Here is an 18,309-nt window from a genome sequence, read left to right on the forward strand (position 1 = left end):
AACTTCAAGTTGTTATATCTAAAATAGATATGTGGCACTGGAATATATTGTCGAATACTTGAAATTCCCAAATGCCGTCGCGGGCCACACAAAATGCTCTCGCGGGCCGCGTGTTTGAGACCTCTGATCTAGAGCAATTCAACATTTAAGCCTGATCCAAAGGCGTGTTATAGTGTCATATACACATCACGTGATTCCCTTCCATATTGCGCACTTATATTAGGTTGGTAAAAATTGTTGTGAAAGGGGATATGGGCGGAGGGGGGTCTCGCCCAGTTGTAGGGCTACCACTGCTCTCGTGTACAAGTACAACTGTTGATACGTATCGTGTATCATGACGAGGTATGCGTATGTGCTGTGTAGTTATTTGGGCTAAGCCAAAATGATTAACTGTGTAATTCGATCCCGATTCGAGTGTTCAAGGACTAGTCGTGTCATCTGAAACCTCAAAGAATCAATCACTTACCAGTGAGTGCTGTGTTTTAAGCTTCTCGTAAGGAATATCGTATTATGGTAAGCGGCTTTGAATCACTCAAGTTAAATGCATTACCAATATCACATCAGAAATATTCGTATTCGCGATTTAGGAGAGTCACGTCGGCCTTAGCGGCGGTGTCCGAATTCGGCTTCTTCCACAAAACCAGCGCCAGGAGCATGAACAGACGGAACGATGGCTCGTGTACGGGGTTACCGCAGCGGAACAGCGATCCTCATAACAGTTTTGGCTGATGCTTACACACCAGATTATTCGCGGCACCGAATTGAACGGTTGTCGATAGTAAGATGGGATTTGGGTGATAACGGTCGACTTGGTTTAACCCCGGACTTGCAGATTGCGAGACCATTGCTAGTATTTCATATTGGGCTGTGACGGCTATCGTGGTCGTTAAGTGCTCAATGACTAGATTGCGCCTTGTGTTGATTGATCAGAGAGAAGCAGACATGGCAGTGCATGTATGACATCGGTTTTCAAGCTGGGGGACGGGAAAGTATCTGAAGGTGGCGCGAAGTCACAGTTAACTGAAAATTTTTCGCGCTCCGCCCGATTTCCCTCCAGCTTATGGTGATTACTCTGTCTCTTGTACTAATTTGGTATTTGAGAACTCTCTCATCAACAGCCATAACCTTTAATGCCATCAAACTATCCCTTGGGATGGCGAGCATTCTGATTTATCTCTTTAATATTTTGTGATATCATAAGGAAGGGGGGCGCGGAATTTTTCACCATCAAAAAGGAAGCGTGTTTAAAAACTTTGAGAACTACTGCTGTATCACAATGCGGTTCTCAACTCCACATTGTCATCGTCATTATCGGCGAGAAATCGCTTCGAAATGACATTGCTGTCGTTAAAATGCATTCGTTAATTACGATTTATTCCTTGAATAATTAAATAAATGGGCGAATAATCTATCGATTCAGCAATCCGGCCCGCCAAGTAGGGGAGATGTGGTACCGATGGATCACTGGGACCGAAAATACTTTGAAAATTCTCTATGATAATTCCATGATTACACTCCGTGAACTTGTCTACAATAGCATGCTGGCAAAATCTTTCCTCACATACAAAAAAAATCGACGAGCGCGAGCTATGGGGTCTCTCACAGATGTTTTTTGTTTTGGGGGGTGTAAACTAAATTTAGATCGACATATACATTTTTCTTTTTAACCTTCAACACGAACAAACCAGCAATCATTTTTATTGTGAAGTGTAGGGCTTGTATCAGGCTATACAATGGCACCTATTATTTTTTCAGTACCTTCCTTGAGTGGAATTTTTTTCGATTCATGTGTAAAATTCGTAGGGTGGGGACCGATGATACAATAGCCAAATCAAGCAAAATAATCAAGCATACTAATCATGAAACAAATGAAACATGCCTACGTACAGAAATTCTTTATGTAATAATTGCATATGATGTTTTATCGCTATAACGAGGTATTTGGAAGTCATACTGTCGATTTCCGGGCAATATGTATGTACCCTCAAATTTATAGGTTCGAGCCTAAATCGAAACGTGATTTTATGACAACATTTGAATTATTATTTATTCTATTTTTTGACATTTGCGACCAAACATTCTTCTTTGGCGTGCTGTAGCTTAAATTATAATACTGAGCAAGAATAGTTGTCACATCTGACTTTTTTAGGGTATATGTGTCGTAGGTCCCCGGGTCGTGTGCCATTGGACCCACCGGGTGGGGACCGATGATACGTTCGAGCAACAAATTTTGAACGTCCATAAATATTTTTTGAAAAGACGGATATTCAAGTATATGTGCGCGATAGGTAGAGCTTGTATCAAAGTGCTGAGCCAGCAAAAGATCTGCTGTTTTCGGCTGAACGTTTTGGGGCCAGCGAACATTTTCCAATTTTTTATCCATCGGTACCACATCTCCCCTACCTAATTTTCCTATATCCGGCCCGCCGACTGGAGAAGTTGCCCGCCCCTGGCCTATCAGGTATACGGTATTCTCCACCATGTAAGATGAGATCAGTAGCTCGTTACCTTGTGAAATAGTGAATAATAGTATAACTACTAAAAAGTCTATAAAGGTTTCGAATTTTACCCAGGTAATCCAATGGATAACAAAAACCTGTACCCTATTATGGGGTCACGGGGATCCGATGCTAGAGTGTATGAAATGTGGGGTTGTGCATCGTAAATTCCAACCCGCGTCACGGACTAGTCAACACGAAACTCGCAACATGACATCAATACCTTTGGGCAAGTTTCTGGACCTAGCCTATGCATGGTTCGCTAGGTAAACGCAGAATATCATCGCGCACGAAACGCGGACCTTTCGAAATTGCGAGATTTATTTTTATGAGCACCGTATAATTTCACAAAAATTAGATCTGCAGCGTGGAGAAGGGTGTGCCTAACATGCGCGACGCAACATGCGCGACGCAGCATGCGTCGTTTGCGTCGGTATTTAAAGGCATACCGTTTGGTCAACTATACGCTGTGTATAAAATGCAAAGCTGCTGGCAAACGCAAATATACATCCTGGCAATTTTACAATAGATACTAGATAATTCTAGTTGTACAGTCGGACTAATCGTAGACAAATGTAGGAAATGTGAAAACTGATAAATCGCTACTCAAAACATTTGTTGTTCTAAACATAGAAGATATGAGGAAGCTAGAAATTGCCAAGTTTTGTGGTGTTTTGAAATGATGAAAATATTAATAAACTGATATTGATACTGATCCAAGTCAAACCAACTTATAAATGATCTCTATGTTCTAAAATATAATTTCAATCTAACTTGGAAAAAAATTAATCTAAAATTCCAATTCTAATCCAATTTGCAAATAAAGAAAATTTTCTCGTCCCAACTCTGCCGTGTCAAGTTATCTCGGTCAACCCAAATGTGCGAATTGTGATAAACCTCTCATCTCGTACATTATCAATGTACTGTAATGTCATCTGACATCAAATCATTGATGGTTATTGTCATAAGCTGCAAACCAAAAGGTTGCATCAACCCTAATCGCATTGCAACGGTGCTTATTTGTAGGGCTGGGCACAATGATTCGAGTACTCGAATCTGAATCGAGTATCAATTTCAATGATTCGAGTCGAGTAGTAAAATACGATTTTTTCGAGTACTGAAATTATACGCTTCTCGCAACTGAAAGTTAAAGTACCAACGAGAATTATAGTTTCCATACTATTTTTCACTGAGGAAGCCTTGAAACCTTGATTCGCCGTGTCGCAGCATACGAGACATAGTACAAAGCTACGAACGTTACTGGAATAGCATATTTCCGAAGTCGTGATCATCCCACAACATTGTCAAGAAGTGCAATGAAATCGGTATGGTCGAAAAAATACCTAAGTATCTTTAATGTGACGTAAAACAGGCATTTTATCCTTTGTGGTGGCATAAAAGGTACATATCTTAACTTTGACATATTACATTATGTTATGACGTCATAATGAGTGATACTCGAATACTCGACTCGACTCGAAGCGTAATACGTGATTCAGAATCGAATCACTCAGGTACTCGATTTTGCCCAGCCCTACTTATTTGTCACCGAGACTGTATCGTACAGTAACTTAGCACGCCAAACCTCTGTTGCGAGGGATACGTTTTCTGCGTCAGCGTACGCCATATCATAATCAGTCGGTACGAATTGGAAACATAAGAACGCGACGTTCTCGTGATATTCAGTAGCTATGAATTCAATACCGTAAATAATAATTTGTTCGCCGAATGAAAAAATTGATTTTCATACTTATAACTATAGGCTAGATAGGCTTAACTAGGTTACCTATTTGCATCCGATACGAGTGTACACACACCCCGAGTGACGAGTGTGTAATAACTAGGGCCATTTTTATATGACCTTAAAAAATCAATTATATGACTTTATTTTATGGAAAATATGACTTTATATGACTTTATGTGAAAATAGTGTATTTTTACATGTAACCGACGTCACTCATGGAACTGACGAGTAAAACAAACACAACATAGCAGTAATACGCATCCATTTTTATTTTAAACCACTATTGTAGTACAGTTTCATGTTGTGTGGAATGTTGGAGTCTTTGAAGTGACAATTTGGACGTAAAATGACTTTAGTAAGGAAATGAGCGCTCTGCGGTTTTGCATACAGCGCTGGTGAAATGTCTTGCCTTTGTAGCTCCATAATTTGTTTCACATCGTTTTTGTCCACTCGCTTCTTAATGTAATTTTTGAGCTCAAGCGGATCTCTTCTGAAATCAAGGGCATTTAGATCAGCAGTAGCCTCTCTGATGGTGTACGTACGTCGTACAACTTTCCATTTTCTGTATCAAGTTTGAAGCATTGTTGCAGTTGAGGCATATTTCGGTGACCAATTATTTATTATCGTGGTGCCCATTGTAAGTACCATTTTATTCAAATCCAAATGTATTTGTATATAACTAGATCAAGATAGAGCTTTTTAGCCTGCCTACCCACTGACTGAACTCCAAATGACGTCCTACTTCAGTGCACAGAAGTAAAACAGATTGTGTAGCAACACAATGCAATGTGTGACCTCATAATGCAATGTGTGACCTCATAGGTCTGTGACTGTAATGTGATGTAGGCTAACCTTACAGCTTGCCTTCGTTCAATCAGAAATTGCCCTACTTTCTTAGTGCTTTGCTTATTTGCTTCACCGTCTACATTGGCACTTTTTATTTAAAGTATATACAACAATATGACTTTATAACTCAAATATGACCTAACAAGGAAAATATGACTTTATATGACTTTATAACTTTCTTAATATACCCCATAGGGACGTGGTTTTCGCATTACAATTGATTTCACGACTTCCTGATGCATAGAAAAAAATATGACTTTAATGACTTTAAATGGCCCTAGTAGGGCCATTTTTATATGACCTTAAAAAATCAATTATATGACTTTATTTTATGGAAAATATGACTTTATATGACTTTATGAGAAAATATTGTATTTTTACATGTAACCAACGTCACTCATGGAACTGACGAGTAAAACATACACAACATAGCAGTAATACGCATCCATATTTATTTTAAACCACTGTTGTAGTACAGTTTCATGTTGTGTGGAATGTTGGAGTCTTTAAAGTGACAATTTGGACGTAAAATGACAGTAGTAAGGAAAATGAGCGCTCCACAGACGCTGATGTGGGTTGACACTTCTGCAGTTTTGCATTCAGCGCTGGTGAAATGTCTTGCCTTTGTAGCTCCATAATTTGTTTCATATTGTTTTTGTCCACTCGCTTCTTAATGTAATTTTTGAGCTCAAGCGGATCTTTTCTGAAATCAAGGGCATTTAGATCAGCATTAGCCTCTCTGATGGTGTACGTACAAATTTCCATTTTCTGTATCAAGTTTGAAATATTGTTGTAGTGGAGCCATATTTCGGTGACCAATATTCTTCGATTATTTATTATCGTGGTGCCCATCGTAAATACTATTTTATTCAAATCCAAATGTATTTGTATATAACTAGACCAAGATAGAGCTTTTTAGCCTGCCTACCCACTGACTGAACTTCAAATGACGTCCTACTTCAGTGCACAGAAGTAAAACAGATTGTGTAGCAACACAATGCAATGTGTGACCTCATAATGCAATGTGTGACCTCATAGGTCTGTGACTGTAATGTGATGTAGGCTAAATTTACAGCTTGCCTTCGTTCAATCAGAAACTGCCCTACTTTCTTAGTGCTTAATTGCTTCACCGCCTAAATTGGCACTTTTTATTTAAAGTATACAACAATATGACTTTATAACTCAAATATGACCTAACAAGGAAAATATGACTTTATATGACTTTATAACTTTCCTAATATACCCCATAGGAACGTGGTTTTCGCGTTAAAATTGATTTCACGACTTACTGATGCATAGAAAAAAATATGACTTTAATGACTTTAAATGGCCCTAGTAATAACCAATGTTGAATGCCGATTGATCATAATAATCACAAGCGTAAGTGATTGCAGTTCAAAATAAGATGGGGGGAGCACAACCTCAAGGTATTGTGTGGTGAGACACGCTATGTTCATTGTTCATATTGAAATAAAGCTAAACCTTTCCGGCTGACACTCGTCGGGGTAATCGTCAGCAACTATAGTAGAGAATTTGAAAATAACATTATATATTAATCGTATAAATATATGAGTGTCAGCCGAAAATATTCGGGTTTGTGTCAATATGAATATATTTTTCAATCGTATACTCAAAGTCCTGTACCTCTAAGGGTGTTAATATTCTAATATGAAAGCACGGTTTAGTACAGGTCATGAAAGCCGAACGTTACAACTCACCCTGCTATCCAGGTTTCCGTTCTCGTCTGTGTCGTACAGCTTGAACACAACTGTAAAAGCGGTTCTATTTTAAGCACGCTCACGTCCATATTTAGACGCGGAATACGCACATTGCAGTTTATCTTCGGGCCTGTTTCCTTCCAGCAACGATAAGTAACACACGATGTCTTTGAGATGGACGAATTCTTCGTCCGAGGGTACTTGGTCTGGGTTGCTGGAACGCGCCGTGGTGTCGACGGGTCGCGCGATCGATATTGAAGTCGACCGCGAGGGCAATTAAACTGAAATTTTACATGTTTTATGTAGGGGCGGAAGCTGGAATAAGATGCGCATTGCGCAATATAGGCACTGTTTCACAGGAGTGCCAAAAAACTAATGTCATAATACATTGCATAGACTCTTGGAGGTATAGTACTTCAACACACCATTGAAGAGTATATTCATATTGAAAACTATGTTCGGCTGACACTCGTCAGTGGTAATCGTCAGCAACTATAATTGAAATTGGTGATGCGATTGGTGAATACCATGTTCTTTCCAATTCTCTACTAGTTGCAGACTATTCTATTACCCCTGACGAGTGTCAGCCGAAAATATTTGGGTTCGTATCGATATGAATATACCATGCCATTCAAATGTATAATACACGGTGAATAATACAGCCACGCGCGGAGTACTGGTGTCGGAAATTGACATTGGCGTGACATTTGATTCTTCCAGCCAGATATAACAATCGTTTTAACGAAGTTGACTAAATTCCAGTGAATCAACGTCATAATTTCTTTGATTACTTAGTAATGTCTTTACCCACACGCTATCACAGGATCGTCTCAAGGTGAAAACCAGTTGACAATTCATCACTTTCCCTTCAGGCACGCGCCCGGAACAAGGTATTTGGTCGAGGCGAAGTGACGAAATCTGCCACCACTGTTATTTTATAAAATGGTTGAAATTTCGAATTGTAATAACTTTGCTTCTACTGGTTGGAAATGAGGCGAATCTGGCGTGCGGCGTTCTATAAGCGACCTGACATTTTAATAAGTAGAGAGTAGCACTGTCCTAATGCGCATACACTACACATATTGTTGATAATGTATACAGGTTGTACAAATGTCGATTCCAGTTGACAGACTAATACTACGCGCACTGTGTCGGCCGTTGGATTATATCATCACAGGATTCGCCTTTGTACGGTTATCGGTTATGTATACGAAGACGTGTCGAAGTAGGTACAAAGCTTTCGATTACATCTCGTGTGGCCAAATATCACGAAATTTTGTTCGGTATTATGGCATTACTGCTTTCCGTGAGGGCTTGATTTATGAATGAATCGACCGACCGGTGTAGTCGGGATTGAAATAGGATTGCCACAAATACCCTGTATGTGTTCATGGCCTTACGCGTAACATTCTATGTAATCCCAAGACGTAACCCAAATCCCGTTACAAACATAAACGATTCTCAGCCGTCCAAATTATATAAATTGCAGCGTACAGGTTCGAATTACGAATATCGAACGTTAGTCAGGGTGTTCAGTACTGACATGGATCGCATATACTGATAACATTATTACGGTAGATATCGGCTTTTGCAATAATGACTGCCTACACTGCATATCAAGTTCGAAACATACAGTTGAAGAGACTATGTGCGGTACTGAACTTCAATATACTATTGAATAATATATTCATATTGAAATAAACCAGACAAACTAGTTGCTGACGGCTACCCCTGACGAGTGTCAGCCAAAAATATCCGGGTTTATTTCAATGTGAATATATTCAAGGCCGTAAAATGTTGCATATGAACAACACAACAGATCCCTACATGTACTGTACCTCAGGCGCACGTACATTTCAACAGCTACAGACGACTGTGGGCGCACGATTTCCAACGAATTCGCATTAAACACGGCAGCTGGTAATTCGCATCATTAAATAACGACCACGCGACCCTTTGATTTGCTTCAGCACATGAAATAAGTTGTCATTATTCGGAGACCGACGGCGCTATACATTAAGGCTAGCGAGCGCACTTTTGGCTAATCGAGCCCGTGGGAAAAGTCGAGAAATAGCACACACTTGAGATGACAGCAACGTGACGTCACTGCGATGCATATCTCGCTCGAAGAATGCGAACAGTGGAAGGTCAGCTACACGACTTTCGATGTAGTTGCATAGGGTCGATCATGGGCGATTATATGAGGATTCGTTACGTCACAGCGATGCAATCCAGTCTTCCCATCACATGGCGTAGTAGAGTTATCACGACAAAATCAATGCACAAATGAATGAATGGGCAATTGGACATATGTTTATACAGCGATATTGATGGCATGGGGTATATAGTATGGTCTGTCGTATAAACGCAGTGTTGGGGAAACCTATCAACGGAGATTGGGACTATTCACGACTACAGCTGGGGCGCAGTTAGAAGACAAACTAGGGGTATGGGAAGACGAAACAAATGTGTAGTTATAATTCTAATTGTCGGCTAGAACGCTGAAACTCCGGCAACAAAAACGAGTCTTATATACGTGAACACTGAACAGGGACGATATCGATAGGACATCGCAGCACATTCATAGTTGCCATCGAGGTTCACTGAAGATTTCACTCTTGTGAATAATTCAAATCATCGACGCGTTGCGGAAGAACGGACTTTATCTTGTAACATCTTTGACATTTACAATATCAACCTAGTGCTGACTATTATTTATGATCAAAAGATACCATATGCAGCAGTTTATATGAATACGCCGATATGGATTCCGACGCCAGTCCCGACGCGTGAAGACTGATATGTAGGGTTGAATTTAAAAAATATATCAACATAAAACTAATAAGGTCCTTGTTTGAAACATGTTTTTATTGTTGTAACCACGACGTCACGAATTGTTAATTGCGAGGTCACAGTGGGTCGGCATGAACAATTGAAATTATTCCGTGAATGTGGATCCTAAGACGTAAAAGGCTTCCGACCCCTGCCACAAACGGACCAAAAATATCTTCAACCAGGACCACATCGTTTTGTAGGAGGTCATCATCATCACAAAATCCATTCCGTACCAATGGTATGTATCTACAAGCTATAACTGTCGAACCGATGGCGATTTCGACGGTTCAAACCATTCCATATCCAATACGTCAAACGTACCGGGTGTAAATATACATGCTTTTTCGGAAGTATTTACACACAATTATGGCATAATTTATAGATCGTTTGAAAACAAATGCCTTGGCCGTGGTTATGCTTGTCACATTGTATCAAAGTTAACCATGGCCGAGATAGGACCGAAAGGAAATGAAAACTTTACCTTTGCAAAAAATCTTCATCTCGCAAAATGTTTAAAATGGAGATAAGCTACTGTGATTCCGTACAGTAAATAGAGATCTAGTATTTTTCAAAGAAGTCAAGAGTATATTGGCGTAACATCCCATGCGGCGATGCTGATGGTCACTGACCAGTGTACAAACCTGATGGTACAGTCAGTGATCGATTTTTCGTTTCACTATTGTCGGCCGTCTTCTTGACAACGTTATCGTTCGAGTCCTCGATTGTGACGGACGGCTCATCCCCAGAAGCGGGCGGGCGGAGGGAGTTGGCTTTTCCGTCCACCTCTGGAAGTGAAGGGATGGTAAAAAGAAACTGTTTCGTTTCGCCTTATAGGCGACAACGACAACAAATCATACCTATAGCGCGTCTCTGTATTAATAAATGATGGGTTCTCGTTCAATTATCGATATCTATGACGTGAACGTGACAAACGCTTCACTATAGGATAAAGGTGGTTAAAGTGGTCATTTCGTTGGTAGTCAAGATTAAGTAACAAAATCTGTACTCACGGACAAGCAGAAATATATATTTCAAAGTAAGTAAAAAGTATGTATGCTGAGCCTAGTTATTACCAAAGAAAACTGAGAAATGTGAAGTAGAAATGGTCTAACCAAATCATAACCATTAGAGTAAGTAGCGTGCCTATACTTGAGTACTCCCAATAATAAGGAGTTATTCGTTACTGACCAGATTACTATAGCGCGCACGCATATAGTTGGGCAGAGATCAAACTTTAGCTATATAATTCTAGATGTCTAATTAGATTATTGGGAGGGAAATGCCGGTAACCCAATTGTAATCTAATCTGTGAAATGTTTCTATGCCCTAATATAAAATCTTTATCTAATTTCTGGTTTTACTAAAAGTGTTACAGGATAACTGTATGGTGCGAAACGAGCCAGGCTTGGTGTACAGACATTAGTCATTCTCATGCTTACGATAATGAACTCTGATTTGATATGAACTGAACTTGATTTTTGTTGTGTTTCTTTCTTATTTGGAAATTATTTCCATTTCCAATTTCTTTTTGCGAATTCAGTAATGGTAATTATAATTGAAATAGTTGAAAATTTCCAAGTCGCAAAACTATGGAGTACTTGCTTCTGGCAAGACAAAAATGCCCGATGTCATATCTTCATGACGAGAGCAATAAATCATTGGAGACGCGGCTGTGGGCAATGTAAGGTCAAAGTGAGGGGGGCGAAGTAGAATCGACAGGAAGAGGTTTCGAAATATCAAGGAAACTAAGTTTCGTGCGTGAACAGCATCGGAAATAAATCACTAAAGCCGACTTCTTGAAACCAAAGCCAGAATATTGTGAGAATGTTTTAAATTATGCATCAGGGTCAGTAAGGTGGTTAATCTCTGTATCTGCTAATACGTGGCGTGCCCGACAGCGCTTACCAGCACGATAGACACCACCGCCAATCCAAATCGCCATTCCCAATCTAACGGCGGCTTATTTGTAACAGTATATCTGTCGCCAGATGTATCAACGCAGCGCGCGGTAGTAAACACAACACATTCACAAGCAAATGAATTCATCAAAAACAACATGCACTCTGACAGCGTTCGGTAAATACTCTATCATCAAGCCGCTGTCGTCATATCCGTATTGTCCTTGCAAAGGAGCATATTGTTTCTATCTGATGAGCGAGTGACGCTATGCAATTATATCCTCGAGAGATAGAGTTTCATCACCTGCGACTTTCGACCGGACGTACTTCACGCTGTTTGTTGGTACAATCTCGTAAGGTTATTACGCGCTGATACCGGTGGCTAAGATCTGCTATTTCCCGGTTCGTCACGGTAGCGCCTCTCGACTGTTATTGCTACTAGGCCTCACAATGATTCGAGTGCGCGAACCTGAATCTAGTAATAATTCTAATAAGTCGGGTCGAATAGTAAGAGACGGTTTATTTGAGTATACTAAAATTTTACGCTGCTTGCCACTAGGACGAGAATTATAGTTCCGATACTATCATCCACCGTGGAAGGTAGCAAACCTCGATTGGTCGTATTGCAGCATATACGCAACATGTAGTACTAAGCTACGCACGTTAGTGGAAACAACATATCTGTGGAGTTGTGATAAACCCGCAGTATTGACACAAAGTTCTGTGAAACCATCGAATATTAACTTGGAATGGCAACGACCGATTTTGCAGCTTCGTTCCGCTACGCTTGAAGCTGTAATCCGAATTGTTTTGCGGCAGCGACTGTAGGATTTCTAGCAATCCAAAAGTTATCTTCCATAGCGCAGAATTTACTGAATCTGGTCTTGATCCAAATCTACTGTCGCACCGATTCCGAAAATATAAAGTTTGGGAACCACTGCTCCAGTTGTCTTATTAGACGAATTTTCGGGAAATGCCTCTAATCTCATTCTGATCTAATTTGTGAAATATTCCTATGCTCCAATTGTAATTCTAATCTAATTTCTGTTTTTTCTGAAAATGCTGCAGTTTCGCGCTGCAATGTAGCGCGAAACGAGTCAACCTTGGTGTGCAGACATCTGCCATTCTCGTGCTTGCGTGGTACGAACTCGATTTTTGTGGTATGTCTTTGTAATTCGGAATTTCAATCAATTTCCATGTTTTTGAGGTTTCAGTAATTCAGTAATTCAATAATTAGGATCTAATTCGGAAAATATGTACAGCTATATTTCTGCTTCAAGTCTAATTCGGAAAATACTGTGCAGCTGTAATTGTAATTCGCATCTAATTTGGAAAAATTTAAAGTTTCATGGTTGTCAAGCTCTGCAATCAGTACACCAATCAGAGACGCACAGTCCCTGCGGTATAAACTCTATTTTTACAACCAAATATTCTTATCTGCGTCATCGCCCTTGAATAATGGATGTTACGGGTGATGTAGGGATATCTCCGCGAATTTAGCGCCGTGCGATACAGGCGACGAACACGGTAGGCGGAATGACAAACCCTGGATTACTCCATCGATATAGGATATAGATATGGGAGCACGCTGTGAATCCATATATGTGTACCGCCCTTTGGGTGTGAAAACACTCTACTCGCCAAAACTGTAGTATACAGCTGGCGCGTGTCAACAATTTTTGAACGGAAGCTGGGTGCTTAACGACCGTATTGCGCGCGTAGAGAGACACAGTATTTGCGGAAGTTCGTTCCCAGTCTTTACTGTATGGTAGCGTATTGAGATTCCGAAGCTATGTGCTCTCTGGTGGCAAATTTATTTTCGGAAGCATTACCTGGTCGATGAACATTAAACGCTAACGAGGCTGGATGAAACGGCTAATCGTGTCTGTAACACGCAGTAATCCTACTGTGAAGGCGCAAGCGATTCGCCCATACACACTGCATAAATGGGTGTAAAATAGGAGCTTTTATAAGAATTCCACCATACAGTACAGAGTGAGGTGAAATATATTGACATTGAGATGTATTCAATCTTGCTTTCACACCCATCCACAGAGTGAAACCGATTCAAATACACCAAACCTTATGGAAGTGTATGTTTGTTTGATGTTCATCGTGTTTCGGCTACATTGGTCATTTTACACCAGGCTAATATTCTTTATATTGATTCCGTATTTACCGACTTGTAGCACGGCCCACTTCTAGGCTTTTATAAAACACCGCTTGCGCGGATGACATGGCGTGGAGGAGCCTAGATAAACCTCCAACACTTGGGTACAGGAATTCTGGAGTCGACCTCGGTCGGACTAGAACCAGTAGCCCATTGGTGTTGAAGCGGTGAACCATATACCAACACGCTATCTCGCCACATCTAGGGGTGTAATGGATCCTGCGCACGGTACTGTACAAACGTTATGCGCCCTTTTGAGGTCGTGCAAGAAACCCCCACCCACCCCACCATGGAGATAGCTCTGTTAAAATTGGTGTGCCCGACTTCTTTTCATCCATTGGAATGAGCGTGAAAGCAAGGAATCATGCCACACTTTCATTTGTCTGTCTTGCAGTCAACTTGTATCAAAATACCCCAACCTAGTTTGTCTCAACAGAAGGAGTTCTCGTACCAACTAAAAGCAGTAGGCTACATTGAGCGTAAGCCATCTCGACACGATTTTTGATAAACAATTTTCTTTCCAATTCTCTTCTAGTTGCTGACGATTACCCCTGACGAGTGTCAGCTGAAAATATTCGGGTTTATTTCAATATGAATATACAATTGTACCTATGCCTATGCCGAGTTTAATATTTAAAACAGGGTTTGGAGTTTAACTTCATATCCAAGGCCAAATCTGAACTAATCCGAACCGCAGCTTCATATCCGGTGTTTACAAACGTATACTTGATCACTATAATCTAGTCTCAAGATACAAGACCCATATTTTATCGCGAACTGATACAATCTCAACACAAGGTCGGCACCCGCTTACCATATGACTTTGTTTCCTGCTTTTATTTCAACACCAAGCAGTTTTGTGCTCCAGGTAAGCCGCTTGTACTTCACCGAATACGATAATGTGTCAGGTACAATTACGCTATCGAGGTGTCAACACAATTACATTCCCACTCATAAATAGGTCTGGGCAAAATCGAGTACCTGAGTGATTAGATTCTGAATCAAGTACCATACCTATCTAATCTTAGATACGTATTCTTGTGGTAACTAATTATTTCGTCGCGGGCCGGACGATTTCGCTGGGCGGGCCGGATCCGGCCCGCGGGCCGCAGGTTGCCGATCCTTGTACTAGACTACTAGAGCACTAGATAATGAGTTTGAGTATCTGCATAGTATGAAATATTATTCATAATGGCGTTCTATTTCTGAGTTCGTCATTAGATATCCAAGAAAACTGCTATGGCATACCGCTTGGTCCAAATAGCTTTATATACATGGTCATGTAACGCGAGAATACAGTCGTTCGTGGACCTATGTCGACGAAACCCACTCTGATGGTGGTTCAACAAATTGTTTTTAGTGAGCCACCATTCTAAACGATTTGCAACCATCCGCTCCATCGTTTTACACATGTTGCTGGTGAGTGAGATAGGACGATAAGAGGATGTCTTGGTTTCATCTTTACCTTGCTTAAGTATGGGCACAACAATTGAATGCTGCCACGATTCGGGACAAGAACCAACTGCCCAAATGTTATTGATGGCTGATAGCATGACCAACTGACTTTCCTCGTCCAGGTGCTGCAGCATCTGATAGCAGATTCTGTCCGCTCCCGGAGAAGTGCTTTTGCGATTATTTATTGCACGTTTCATTTCTACCATATTGAATGGCGCGTTTACTCCGAGTGTTCGGGTATTATTTTCAACAGGAGGCGAGTGTTCGGGTATTATTTTCAACAGGAGGCAACGAAAGATTGGATTCCATTAAAGTTCGCCGATGAAGGAATTGGTAATCTAAATTATTGTTGCTGCTGGTTTCAGCAAAACTATTTGCGAGAGCATTGGCCTTGTCCTTGCTGTCAGTCAGATGGTTGTCAAGATGATTGAGTACACGGATATGGTTCCAGGATCCGCTGTACCCGTTAATCGACCGCACGACACGCCACACTTGGTACAACTTAGAATTGTGATCAAGAGAACTACAGAAGTTATCCCAGTAGGATTTTTTGGCTGAAAGTATGATCCTTCTAGCGTCTGCTCGCCTTCGTTTGAAGACTACGATATCTTCCATTCTGAATGATCGCTTCAATTTGCAGAAGGCCGCCCGTTTCCGGCGAACCGCCCTGGAGCAACCCTCATTCCACCATGGGACGGAACTCTTTCCTTTGATATGTTTTGTTAGGGGTATGCTTTCGGTCGCGGCTTTGATTGTCGAGTTGCTGATCTTTTCTATAGTTATCTCGTCTAGATTTTTAAAGTATTGCGAACATAGCTTTTGAAAAACGTCCCAGTTGGCTTTCTTGAAAGACCAAGACCGGTAATGGAATTCATCCCCGTGACTGGATAACTGCAAGTCGTTCATAACAACAAAATGGTCGCTCCCCAATAGTTCGTCCGTCACCGAGGTCACAACCTTCGGGGCGATATCTCTGGATGCAATGCATAGGTCTAAAAGTAAAGTCCGTGTGGTACTCGATACGGAGATTTCAATACGAGTTGGCGTTGTTGTATTGATAACAACCAAGTCATTATCGTCTATTATTGAGTGAAGATGACGACCATTCGTATTGATGGCACCACTGCTCCATATTGGATGGTGAGAATTGAAGTCACCCAACAGGATCGTTCTCGAGTTGCACTGCGCAAAGCATCGCTCGAAGAGAGCGTGTGAAATTGCTCGATTCGGTGGGATGTACACGTTAATTATTTTCAAATCGTGCAATTTGATAATCTGGGCCTCTATAGGATAAATGTTGTCTATGGGGACTTCGAAGAAAGACAGGTCTTGTCTGGCAAAGATACATACACCACATCCGTGCTGGTCTCGATCTTTTCTAATAAGTTTGTAATTCGCAATTCTGGGAGTGTACTTATCGATCAGGTGCGTTTCCTGCAGGGCAATGATGTCGGGCATTTTGTTAAGATTTTCCAAGTAATATTTCAATTCGTGGATTTTCCGATATATCCCTCTACAGTTCCATTGCATGATTCTTATCGACATTGTGTTCCGTTACTCGATACATTGGAGTCAGTAATAGATGAACTATTGTGAGTTGCCATGGCACTCGGTTTGGTAGTAGAGGCAATAGATCAGAGGTCTCAAACTCAAATGAGCTCGCGGGCCATTTCCTAGTTTTTGATGACGCCGCGGGCCGCAGCATCAATAATCGGGATATTCAATGTATATAGGTTTCAACTTGGCCGTATTTGACGGGTCCTTGCAGACAGGCATTCCACAGACATCGTGAAAATGAGATTTACTATTGCATTATTCACGCTTTACACGAAATAAAATCACATTTTCAAATATTTGAATAATTTTTTTGTGCCGGGCATACTTTTTCTAATTAATAAGTTAAAAATATAATACGAGAGGATGCATCATGACATCGTAGAACTGTCGGGTTATAATAGTGCAGCTAGTGGACCTTTGACGTGCCACAACTTGATGTAGTATATTTTAAAATAGACTGAAGATTGATCTGATGTCAGAGCATTTGAGCGGTGTAGCCTAATCCTGGTTTTGATAAAGTCGAGATAAATGTAGGCTATTGTTATTGTCATTGCCAAAGTCAAATTAAATCAGCGTTATATTTTGCCTTCGGTTATTATTGGAAAATATAAATAACAACTTGAATATAATAATTATTGAGCCACAGTAATAGCATTGCTTCTTAGCCTTTTTAGCGATCGTACCCCTTGTGCTTCCAATGAGATTTCTCGTAGCGCCTGTCCATTTTCAACAAAATTTCTGATGGTACCTATATTAAAATCAGAAAGCCCATTCACACAAGATTATTTTCCAGTTGAATAAATTGGCCAGCATATAGGCCTAATTCCACAATGCATCCCGCACACCCTGATGTGGTGCTTAGTACCACGATGGGGTCTACGGACCCTGGTTAAGAACCCCTGGAATAGAAATGTCCAATCGGCGAATAATTCATGGGTGTTACAGCTGTAGAGCGAAGTGCTACCCTACTCGCCTACGATAATAACATGGACATAGAGAACAAACAACACCCAGCATGTAACCAACTATATGTCACGCGAGTCATAGAATGCCAATGGTTGCCATACTGACCTGATTAGATAGGCAGCGCAAGCTACGTACCTTTTGATATATTACTATTCTCCATGACAGTTTCATAGATTGTTGCGCCCGTAGGATTAACAAGTCACCGTTTCGATTCACAAGTCCTTGTCTGATTTTAACGTTTGATCCGACACAACTCGAGTCATTTTTATTTAATCACTCAGTCAATTTAAAACCGAGTCATTTTACGAGAAGGTCGCACCAAACCAAATAACAATTTTAAGTCACGAATCATCAACGGGTTCTATCGTGATGAACTAGAAATGTGACGTAATAGCTGATCTTCTACCTCATGGTAGCTTTTAAAAGTGATGTGATAGCGAAGTTTGTTGAGATCCCAGTGATTTTTATAGTAGTTTTAGATTGAACTATAAGCTCTTATATCTAAAAAAAATATATGGCCCTTTAATATATTGTTGAATACTTGTAATTCCAAAATGCCGTCGCGGGCCGCACAAAATGCTCTCGCGGGCCGCATGCGCCCCGCGGGCCGCGTGTTGGAGAC

The 18,309-nt window shown here is 40.7% G+C and overlaps 1 long non-coding RNA gene across 1 annotated transcript; it reads right to left on the minus strand.

The window, feature by feature from the left end:
- Positions 1-6,451: 6,451 nt before the first annotated feature.
- LOC145459875 (uncharacterized) lies at positions 6,452-14,705 on the minus strand. Its single transcript, XR_013921583.1, has 3 exons — positions 10,283-14,705; positions 6,917-7,087; positions 6,452-6,856 (listed from the first exon to the last, which is right to left on the minus strand). It is a non-coding gene; the product is annotated as an uncharacterized LOC145459875 (long non-coding RNA).
- Positions 14,706-18,309: the final 3,604 nt, after the last annotated feature.

The sequence above is a fragment of the Botryllus schlosseri genome, unplaced genomic scaffold (assembly GCF_051294905.1).
Source record: "Botryllus schlosseri isolate E-star unplaced genomic scaffold, Bs_hap1 Bs21a, whole genome shotgun sequence".
NCBI lineage: Eukaryota > Metazoa > Chordata > Ascidiacea > Stolidobranchia > Styelidae > Botryllus > Botryllus schlosseri.